We start from the raw sequence: 12162 nt of genomic DNA, 5'->3' as shown, positions 1-12162 counted from the left end.
GAGGCTGGTGAGAGGCCTTGAGCACAGCCCTATGAGGAGAGGCTGAGGGAGCTGGGATTGTTTAGCCTGGAGAAGAGGAGGCTCAGGGGTGACCTTATTGCTGTCTACAACTACCTGAGGGGTGGTTGTGGCCAGGGGGAGGTTGCTCTTTTCTCTCAGGTGGCCAGCACCAGAACGAGAGGACACAGCCTCAGGCTGCGCCAGGGGAGATTTAGGCTTGAGGTGAGGAGAAAGTTCTTCACTGAGAGAGTCATTGGACACTGGAATGGGCTGCCCGGGGAGGTGGTGGAGTCGCCGTCCCTGGAGCTGTTCAAGGCAAGGCTGGACGTGGCACTTGGTGCCATGGTCTAGCCTTGAGCTCTGTGGTAAAGGGTTGGACTTGATGATCTGTGAGGTCTCTTCCAACCCTCATGATACTGTGAAATACTGTGAGACTATACTTAGTATAAATATTCTACAGCTTCTGTGGGAAGTTAGTGAAGACTTTTTCTACATCCTTTAGAGAACAGCTCCAAGGGTTTGCATCTGTGCTCTGCACAGACTGATCTGTGTTTTTGTTTTCTTGTAGCTAAATAAATTTTGTTTGTAGTGTTCCAGATTTTTTCACCAGTAATCACCAATCTCGTAGGATTAAATCCTGAGTCTTAGTAACAAGAAATGGAAAAATCATATTTTTATGTTTTCCCATGTAGATTATATATGTATGCTATTACAAAGTTCAGAGATCTTAGCAAGAGTTGAGACTGACTGTAATTTTTTTTTTGTAAATTCCTGACTTCTGAAGCATTTTAATTTTTAAATAGCCAGAACGTGCTGTTTTCAGGTTTGGGATGATGCCAAACACAAATACAGGCTGAATGAAGAATGGATAGAGAGAAATCTTGGAGAGAAAGACTAGGGAGCGCTGGTTGGTGAGAAGCTCAGCATGAGCCGGTAGTGTGAACTTGCAGCCCAGAAAGCTAACTGTATCCTGTGCCACACCAAAAGAGGTATGGCCATCAGGTTAAGGGAGGTGATTATCTTCCTCTGCTCCACTCTTTTGAGACACTACCTGGATTAATGTGTCCAGCTGTGGAGCCCCCAAAACAAAACCAATATGGCACTCTTAGAGTGGGTCCAGATGAGGGCTGTGAAGATGATCAGTGGACTGGATCACCTCTCCTGTTACAGCTTATTCAGCCTGGGAAAAAAAAAAAAGTCTTTGGGAAGACCTTGTAGCAGCCTTCCAGTATTTAAAGGGGGTGTACAGGATAGTTGGAGAGCGACTTGTTACAAAGGTGTGTAGTGATAGAATGAGGGGTGATGGCTAGCGTTAGGTTAGATGTTACGGAAAAAACCTTTGCCGTGACAGTGGTGAGGTGCTTTGTACAGGTTGCCCAGAGAACTTGTCATGGCTCCAACTCTGGAAGTATTCAAAGCCATGTTGGATGAAGCCTTTAGCAACCTGGTCTAGTGTTGGGTACCTCAAAATTGCTGCTTTTATCTGATTCCCTGAAGCAACGAGGTCTTCCCTTCTCTAGTGTTTTCTTCTTTTGCTTTGGGATCAGCATCTTGAACATTTTAATGTTGGCATATTTGCCATATCTTTTGTGTATGAGTAAGATATTTCTCATAGTTACTAGCTGTGCATTTAGTGAGCTAAATTTAAATAGACTGTTATCTCCAAATTATAGGCCATGAAAAGAATATAATTTGGTGATATTTCTGGTTTCTGCCAGTCGTCTTCATTTTGTAGAGGACTTTTCAATGAAGTTTTTTTTTTTTTTTAATTTTAATTCTTACAATGGATGAGTTTAGCCAGTTATAAAAGGCAATCTAATTCTGGAGCAATATATGATAAGCATGTGTGCTGGTTTGAGGCTAATTTGAATATTTTAATGAGAAAAATTATAGGCTGTGAAAAGGAGACAATGGTGATGTCTACTTCACTCACAGACTTGCCGAGATGTTTAAAAAAAATAACATAAAACATGTATAACACAGTGGGTCTCTCTCTGTCAGAGTCTGTGTTTCTCTCCCTGAGCTGCTTCTGTGTAACCCAACTGATCATTCTTCTTCTAATCCCACTTGCCAATCCTCCAAACTCACCTTGCATGTAAGGCAAACTTTGGGATAAGGTAGAGGAGTGGAAAAGAGGTGGAAGGGTGGTTGGGAGCCCCTCCTGGGGACTGATTTCTGGGAAGGGTGTTGTGTTTCTGTGTTACTTTTAACATGTATATTTCTGTTATAGCTGTAAAGATTGTAATAGATTGTAAATATCTGCATGTATATTGTGCTAAGTTGTAAATAGAAAGCCTCATTCCTTAACTTCCAGACAGCTGAGTCTAGTCTGGATGATTTCATGAGAGTGGGGCAGTGGGGTAACTCTCAAACCATTACAGCATGTAAATATTTTACTTAGAGCTCTACTGTTATTCGAAGCAGAATTGTGTATCATAATCAGATCTTTTCTTCAAGTGTACATTTATGATCTTTTAGAATGTCTTTTTCGGTCATCATAAGTTACTTTTGTTATTAATGTATACTAATAAAACCAATATATGTAGTAATAACTCACTAATTAGATGCAGTTTTGACATACCTACTTCTATTCAAACTTCCATTAATTCAGGTTAGGGAGTTGTGAGTTTTAACCTGCAACATCTGGTATAGAGGTTTTACTCCAGACTCTGACCTTTGTCTCCCATAAATGTACTGGCTTTGAAAGATGAGAGAGAATGAAGTAGCTTTTGGTAGATAGATTACTCAACAAGAGAGCAGTCATTTACTAATGATGAATTAAAGTAGAATAAAGCATTAAGTGGAATAAAATCTAGTTGGTTGCTTTGCACAATGAAGAAAACAGTACTCAATCCCAGGATATCGTAATACTGCTATTCTATTCTGTTTTGCAGTATCATAGCTTAAAAGTGTGGCCGTTTGAGCTGATCCTCTAGCTCAGACATAGGGGAGAGATGAACATTCCAGGGATAGGCCACATAAATGGCAACAATAGATAAATTAATATAATTTCATTGGAGCATCAAGAACTTAATGTCTAGAAGCACAGCTTGTTCTGCCTCTTCACCCGCTGGCTTCTGCTGCTGCAGCTTCGCCTATCTTCCCCGGCTGCTGTTTTGGCTACTGCTGCTTCTGCTGCTTCGCTGCTGCTTGACCCTTCCCCCATCTCCCTTAAGGTTATTGTATTGTTGTTTTGTTTTTTTTTTCCTTCCTTCTCTAGTTATTATTTCTCTTTACATTGTTATACTTATACTATAAGAAAATACAATTTCATCTTTCCCTGACTTTCAAAAAAGAGAAATAATAAATAGAGAAGGAACAACACACATTCCTTCTTATCTCATGGTCTGTGGGGGACATGGCTACTAGGTGACAGGGAATTGTGAGCTGTGTCATGTGGCCTGCTGAGGCCTTGTAGGCCCCAGCTGGGGATGGCAGTTTTGGCCTACCCTCAGGCAGACTGAGGGTGGAAGGGGTGGAGGCCAATTTGGGCCTAATGGGTTTTGTACTTATTCTACCTGATGGCCTTTTGTACATATGCTCTTGTAAATAGACTTTCTCTTCAACCTTCCAATCAATATGCAATATCCTCATTCTTACTCTGGGAAAGGGGTAAGAGTCACTTCTCGGGTAGCTCGTGGCCTCAAAGTGGGATACAAGTCACATCATTATGAAGAAATTGGAAAACAAATTGTTAATGTTCACCGTTTACTTGGCTTGTACATGGCATATTGTACTCGGAACGGGCTGGGCTGTGAAAACAGTTCTGTAGCGTAGGAACGGCACTGTTGCACCAGGAGGGAAGCACAGTTGTTACAGTATCACACAAAAAAAGCCAGTTGGTGCTACACAAATTCCAGGCTTGCAAGTACATCCTTTGTGAATGAATTTGAGCTGATGCCACGTGATTTTATTTTTTAGAATTCATCCTTCTAACAATCAGTGGCTGCATTTAGCTGGTAACTCTAATGACGATGTTCATGTTTGAATGGTAGTGCATGGGAGATGTCTGATCAGCCATGGAGTAATGAAATGCCATATTTCTAACAATCAGTGGCTGCATTTAGCTGATACCTCTAATGACGATGTTCATGTTTGAATGGTAGTGCATGGGAGATGTCTGATCAGCCATGGGGTAATGAAATGCCATATTTCTAACAATCAGTGGCTGCATTTAGCTGATACCTCTAATGACGATGTTCATGTTTGAATGGTAGTGCATGGGAGATGTCTGATCAGCCATGGGGTAATGAAATGCCATATTTCTAACAATCAGTGGCTGCATTTAGCTGATACCTCTAATGACGATGTTCGTGTTTGAATGGTAGTGCATGGGAGATGTCTGATCAGCCATGGGGTAATGAAATGCCATATATTGTAATTTTTTCACTGTCTATCACAAGACATTATGAAAAATACAGACTTGCTCTGCTCTATGTTGTGAAGATTCATTGTCACCTTTATCTGTTAAATCGAGTGAGTTAGGTTATAAATAATGATTTTTATTTTCTTTTACAATGCTTGACCTGACATGGGGCGAAAGGTATCCAGATTGTAAATACAACCAATTCAGTTTGTTTCAAAACTGTTTCCTAGGGAAAAGAACAAATTCTATGAAATATTTGTAACATTCTGCAGCTGCAGACGACCTCAATTTCTTATCTTTCTTACTAATGAACAGAAAGCAGGAGGAGATTTGGATCGTACTGGTCTATGAACAGTGTTTCTTATAGTGTCTGGAAAAATGTTAAGTTGTATTTAATATCAAAGGCTACTTCAGGGAATAATAAAATAGTTACTGAAGGCCTTAAGTATCTCTGAAGTAGTTCTTAGTTATGCATGATAGTTCTCTCTCCACTAGGTTCCTCCAAAAGTTTACTACCTGCCAAATAAATACTTCTGTTTGCTTTTAAAAACTTCTTGTCATTGTTAGAATCATATTTTCATATAGGAACGTTCTAAAATAGTAGTTAGAGAATTAAAGACTGCAAGAGATATTATATATTTAAAAAATAAAGGGGTTTAACAATGGCTCTTCTAGATGTTTTCCTTTCTTACTAGGTGCCTTTGTATTATCTCTTAAGTTTACAGTTTGTGATGTTTATTTTGTTTTAATGCCAGTTGCTCTTCATGAGGTGACTACTTGGAAAATAAAGATAATTACACAGTGGAGAATCTCATCTGTAGTATATGTGAATACTGTTTCCTGAAAGGTGACAGTTTGCTTTCTTTGACTTGTCTTCCATTGTGTTAGTCTGAATGAATATTCTATAATGCTTGCCTTCGTTGACATGGTCCAGAAAGAAAAGCCTGCTAGAGTGTCATTGGAACATTGTCTACCTAGACTGCAGTAAAGCCTTTGACACGACCTTCTCCAGTGTTCTTCTGGAGAAACTGGCTGCTTGTGGCTTGGATAGGCACTGAGTAAAAGAACTGTCTGGATGACCAGCTCAAATAGCTGTGGCAAATGGAGGTAAATCCAGTTGATGGCTGGTCACACATGGTGTTCCTCAGTATCGGGGCCAGTTCTGTTTGACATCTTTATTAATGATCTGGACGAGGGAATTGAATGTATGCTCAGTAAGTCTGCAGATCACACCAAGTTAGACGGGAGTGTTAACATGCTTGAGGGTAGGAGGTTCTATGGAGGGACCTGGACAAGTCCTGTGAGGAGCTGCTGAGGAAACCGAGGTTGTTTAACCAGGAGAAGGGGATGCTTAGAGATACCTTACTGCTTCCTCCAACTGCTTGAAAGGAGCCTGTAGTGATTTGGGTGTTTGTCTCTTCTTCTACAACTACCTGAAGGGACATTGTAGCCAGGTGGGGGGTGGCCTCTTCTCCCAGGCAACCAGCAATAGAACAAGGGGACGCAGTCTCAAGTTGTGCCGGGAGAAGTATAGGCTGGATGTTAGGAGGAAGTTCTTCACAGAGAGAGTGATTGGCATTGGAATGGGCTGCCCAGGGTGGTGGAGTCACCGTCCCTGGAGGTGTTCAAGAAAAGACTGGATGAGGCACTTAGTGCCATGGTCTAGTTGACTGGATAGGGCTGGGTGCTAGGTTGGACTGGATGATCTTGGAGGTCGCTTCCAACCTGGTTGATTCTATGATTCTAATTAACAAGTGATAGGATAAGAGGAAACTGCCTCAAATTGCACCATGAGAAGTTTACATTGGACATTGAGAAAAAAAGTCATAAAAATTATTGTCAAACATTTGAGCAGGCTGTCCAGGGAAGCTATGGAGCCCTGGGGGCATTTAAATGTGGCTGAAGGTAGTGGTTTAGCAGTGGGCTTGACAGTGTTAGATTTCTAGTTAGGTTTGATCTTCTTAAAGCTCTTTTACAACTTAAATGATTGTCTGATTCAGCGTGTGTAAATGGCAATACAAATAAACCTCTGTGGTAAAAGTTGACTGATTGTTTTAGTGTTAATTTTGGATTGGTACCAGAGGAGTTCCTCTTCTATCCTGTGTACATTTTGAGAAGAATTGTATGGCTTTTCATGAGAAATGTACACATTCATTTCTTTCTTTGAACTAAAACCTGACAGTATGCTACTTTGAAATGCACCTGTATAATGTATTTTATTCTTTAATCAGTAGAGTTGCTTCACCAGAGCTTTATATAGAGATATATTGAAAGTGCTGGGAAACTTATTAAATATAATTCTTCTCTCTTTTGAATTTTGATAAAAGAAGTTTAAAAAATATAAAAAGTTACTGTCAGAAACTGCAGTAGAAGTATTTTTTATAAAACATTTGAAGTCTGAATGCTGACAGTAATTACATATCTTGCTTTTTCATTCCACACATGTACTTATTTTCACTGAAATGGAAAATTTAAATTTAGATTATGACTGTCCAAATTACCTTTATCAGCAGAAGAGTCTCTACATTACTTGCAATGCAGGAAGAATGAGTGTTTTCACTCAATGCATCATCTATTCCAGTCTTACATCAATTGTATATAATGCATGGAGTTTAGTAGTCTGTTTTTCAACTTGTTTAGACTAGAAAGCAACTTTCAACAAATTCATTATGCCTTTTAACAACTGTAGCTGAAATATCACAACTGGCACAATTTAAATCATTATTCTTCATTACTTGCTTTCAGTGGCTGTGTGAAGAACAAAAATGATTTTGAGTAACCAGCTAGAAATAAAACTGCCTTTTTCATCTTGCATGATACAGTGGATTATCTAATTATAGTACTTTGCCATATAGGTATCTAAATGTGACTTTTAAAAAATAAATGTAACACCTCAGTATATTTAACTTGCAGCTAAATTTGCCTATAGCAAAGGCAGACACGTGGTAGCAATTATGTACTTGGTTTTGGATAACTGACCTAAAATGTTGCACGGAGTTTTTAAACTTCAAGGGTTAAGCTATTATGTGTAGTGGAAAAAGCTATCTGAAGTCAAGAGATATCAACAATATGCAGGCACAGTGTTCAGTGATAATGCTGTTGTCTTTTTCCTGCACACGTGTCGCGGAGGAGTTTGTCTGGGTTTCGGGGAATGAAATACGAGGCTGATTTTTAAAGAGTTTAAAAGATTTAATGTTATATATGCTAGGAATCCCCCTTCCCCAAACTTATTTATAACTACCCCACGTAAGTTCCTTGTATGCGGTTGCGAGATTATTTTTGCAGAATGTCTATGCACAACAAATTAGGAATTTAGCAAAGATTTGAAAAGGATTTAGGAAGAGAGTCTGTGGCCTGAAAGAGTTCCACTGGAAGGCTTTGAGAGATTGTTCTGGCTTAAATCGAGTTTCTCAGTTACTCACTGTCCAGAGTCAGTTTGAAAGTCCCAAGTATCGTAGATTGGAACAATTCAGAGTTTATTGGAGCACGCTGTTTAGGCTTCCACGGGTACCAGCCAAGCTGGGCGTTGGCGGTCCGGAGGCTGGCGAGGCGCCGATCGGGGCGCTGACGAGTGCGATCAGTTCGATCAGTGCCGTCTGGTGCGGTGCGAATGCCGTGCCGTGTCGGGCCGTGCAGAGCGTGTGAAGCATCAACGCAGTGCAAGTGCAGAGAGCAAGTGCTAGTGTCATAAATACTGTTCAGAGGAGGTGTATCCAGCCAGACTAGGCTGGCACAAGTGGACAATTCCGATTGGCTCAAAGTTATGTGCAAGACACAGATAGGTTATTTTCCTACCAAAACAATCTGTGGTTCCACGCCAGGGGCTGGCAGGGTCAGCCCCCAGCAGGTGTGCGTGGGGAGTTCACATTGCCTGCGAACTCAAGGACCCTTTCCCAAAACAAGGTCTCATGTTTACAGCTTATGCCCCGCTGCAGGAGAAATCTTCCCACAGCTAGGAACGGCGGCTTAGTCAGTTCCCTGGGCTGGTGCCGTGGACTTTTGACCCCGCGATTGATGGACCTTGGGCCACAATTCTGTCCAAATGAGGGCTTTGCAAGAGGGCTTTGCAACCCTCCACCACAACACATAATGGGAGGGACGGAGAAAGATTATCTGGGACTTGAAGAGATCATTTAAAAGAGCACAGGAATACTGTCTTTCCGCTCTCATTCTCTAACTTTTCACATTTCATAGTAGCCATTTAGTCTGTTGTATGCCAGAGGTATCTAATCATATGGTTAGTGTTATAAGAAATGTTTGCAAAGAAAAGTGGTAGTAGTAGGGAGTTCCCTTCTCAGGCAAACAGGGTCTGATTTGCAGGGCAGGTCTATCCCACAGGGAGGCCTGCTGCTTGCCTGGGGCACAGGCTAGGGACATTGTAAAAGACTTCCTAGTTTGGTGCAGCCATCGGACTGTTACCCACTACTGGTTATTCAGACTGAGAGCGATGAGGCAGTGTATAGGAGTATAAAAACAATTTTAGAAGACTTCAGGGCTTTGGGCAGGTTACTTGAGGGCTCGGGAGGGCAAGTGGTGTTGGCATTTTAGATAACCAGAGGGTCAGTCCCCCTACAAGGCTGAAAACTATGTACTTGACTCCATCCCTGAAATGTTTATACACCAATGCATGCAGCATGAGGAATAAACAGGAGGAGTTAGAAACCTACGTGCAGTCACGAGGTTGGGACAGCTCACATGACTGGAATGGGGTTGTGGATGGCTGTGTCCTTTTTAGGAAAGAATGGTCAGCAAGGCAAGGTGGTGGAGTTGCTCTTTATGTGAGGGAGCAACTAGAATGTCTTGAGTTCTGTCCAGGGGTAGATGAGGGGTGAGTTGAGAGCTAGTGGGTGCAAATTAAGAGACAGGCTAGTATGGGTGATACAGTTGTGGGTGTCTATTACAGGCCACCTGATCAGGATCAGGAAGTTGATGAGGCCTTCTAGAGGCAGCTAACAGCAGCCTCACAGTCACACACCCTGCTTCTCATGGGGAATTTTAACTATCCAGGTATTTGCTGGAAGGGCTACTCAGCCAGCCACAGTCCAAAAGGTTCCTCCAGTGTCAAATAGTTGGGGAGCCAATTTGGAGGGGAGCACTGCTAGGTCTTATCCTCACCAACAGGGAGGGTCTGGTTGAAGCAGTGAAGGTTGAGGGCAGCCTTGGCCTTAATGATCATGAGATGGTGGAGTTCAAGATTTTGTCTGGTGGGAACAGGATATCAAGCAGGACTACAACCCTGGATTTCGGGAGGGCCAACATTGGCCTTTTCAAGCAATTGCTTGGTGAAATCTCATGGGACAGGGTACTAGAAAGCAGAGGGGGGCCCACAATAGTTGGTTAACATTTAAGGAGCTATTCTTCCAAGCTCAAGTTCAGTGCATCCCAGCAAGTGGGGAATTGAGAAATGGAGCCAGGAGACCTGCATGGTTAAGTAAGAAACTGCTAAGCAAACTTAAGTGGAAGAAGAGTCTACAGATCATGGAAGGAGGGGCTGGCCACCTGAGAGGAGTATAGGGCTGTTGTCAGAGGGTGTAGGGAAACAACTAGGAAGGCTAAGGCCTTGGTGGAACTCAACCTTGCAAGGGAGGTCAAGGATAACAAAAGGGCTTCTTCAAGTACATTGCAGGAAAGCTAATGTTAGAGGCAATGTAGGCCCTCTGCTGAATGAGGTGGGTGTCTTGGTGACAGAGGGCACAAAGAAGGCTGAGTTACTAAATACCTTCTTTGTCTGTCTATACTGCTGGAGACTGTCCTCAGGAGCCCCTGACACCCCCTCCCCACCAGGGTTTGGGGGGGAAACCAAGCAGCCACTTCCTGCTACTTAATCCACTCGCCGGCCTCCGCAGCACCCAAGCACCCGCTGGGACTGGGCTGGAACCAAACTATAGTCTGGCCTCTGACAAAGTGTAGTCCAGCTCCCAACAGTGTCTGAGGGACAATGAACTGGTCCCCTGTTTAAAAAGTTTAAGGACTCCTGGGTCACTTTAACACCTTGTGGCTGGTCTTACTTTAAAAAAAAAGTGCACAGCTGCTTGTTCTTAAAATCTAACAAAAAATCTCTTTCTTGCTTCTCTGTTGAAACAACTCGGTTGTGTTGGCTGACATGTTTATTCATACAGCAGATACCCTTGAGGAAAAAAATCAGTCTGTATTGTAATTTAGTATAATTTAACTTCTACTACCTTAGTCTTTAGGGAATGTTTCCTCTAACGGTGCTACTATATTCCTGGGGGTACTATTTAAATTTATTTAGTATTTTAGTTCCTTTTTAGATACTTCTCAGAAATGTAAAATTCGTAAGACCACCATTTAGTTAACAATACACCTCTGTGAATGTGGGCGAGGGATGACCTGGGAAGCAAAATCTGCCAGGAGTGCTTTTGTATAAAGAGATACAGTAGGAATTTCTTATTTCAGCTTTAACTAAGACTTCTTGTTAATTTATCCAAAATAGCACATTAGCATTTCTGCAGAATTTGTCATTTACATCATGCTAATGGCATACATGAGCCTCTTGGCTAAAACCTATTACCAGAATGTCTGTGATCATTTTTGGAGTAAGTTCTGTGAAATATATAAAGACTTTTAGCAGATGAGTTCTATTAGCTTCAGTAACAACCCATGCCAGTGGTTGTCATAGATTTCAGATGCTAAACTAGTTATTATTTGTATTTGTTTAGTATACTATGAAATTATTTAAGTTGCAAAATATGTTGTGGTCAGCAGGAGCAGGGAGGTCATTCTGCCCCTGTACTCTGCACTGGTTAGACCACACCTTGAGTACTGTGTTCAGTTCTGGGCCCCCCAGTTTAGGAGGGACATTGAGATGCTTGAGCGTGTCCAGAGAAGGGCGACGAGGCTGGTGAGAGGCCTTGAGCACAAGCCCTACGAGGAGAGGCTGAGGGAGCTGGGATTGTTTAGCCTGGAGAAGAGGAGGCTCAGAGGTGACCTTATTGCTGTCTACAACTACCTGAGGGGTGGTTGTAGCCAGGAGGAGGTTGCTCTCTTCTCTCAGGTGGCCAGCGCCAGAACAAGAGGACACAGCCTCAGGCTGCGCCAGGGGAAATTTAGGCTGGAGGTGAGGAGAAAGTTCTTCACTGAGAGAGTCATTGGCCACTGGAATGGGCTGCCCGGGGAGGTGGTGGAGTCGCCGTCCCTGGGGCAGTTCAAGGCAAGGTTGGACAGGGCACTTGGTGCCATGGTCTAGCCTTGAGCTCTGTGGTAAAGGGTTGGACTTGATGATCTGTGAGGTCTCTTCCAACCCTGACGATACTGTGATACTGTGTGTGATACTATACTACACATTAATCTCACTTTTTTTCAAGTGAATGTGACCTTCTTGTATAGTTCCCTGGTATTTCTATGCTATTGTTACTTTAATGTTGTCTTCATAATGCTTGTGCTTTAGTTTTGCAAGCCAGTGTTTTATTCGCAAACATTGTTTCTTGCAGTCTTGTCCTGAATGATTTATAGTCCAAGAGATTAGTAAGGATATGTGTACCTAATAATTTAGTTTTGTAGCTTTATATACTTCTTGTAGTATATTGTAAAGCTCTGATCTTAGTCTTAAGAGCAACTTGGAGCAGTTTTTTTAAGCTATCTCGAGGCAGGAAAAAAAAATATGATGTAATGTTTGCCTAGACGTTTCTGTTTTGGAGATTTTTATTCAGTTATACAGGTTTACATGCACCACCATATTTCATTTGCTTGGGATTGAAGGAGTATTTTACTTTTTCAAACGGTGCATTTAACACTTAAAGGATTTCAGAAAAAATGTGGTAAAATATTTCTTTATT

General features: G+C 41.9%; 1 protein-coding gene across 2 annotated transcripts in view; it reads left to right on the top strand.

The window, feature by feature from the left end:
• Nucleotides 1–12162, top strand: part of TBC1D22A (TBC1 domain family member 22A) — a 187107-nt gene that overhangs the window by 84079 nt on the left and 90866 nt on the right. The window lies entirely within an intron of this gene.

Source organism: Pogoniulus pusillus, chromosome 4, assembly GCF_015220805.1.
Source record: "Pogoniulus pusillus isolate bPogPus1 chromosome 4, bPogPus1.pri, whole genome shotgun sequence".
Classification (NCBI taxonomy): Eukaryota; Metazoa; Chordata; class Aves; order Piciformes; family Lybiidae; genus Pogoniulus; species Pogoniulus pusillus.
The sequence above is the reverse complement of the archived record's forward strand: the minus strand, read 5'-3'. Positions and strand labels throughout refer to the sequence as shown.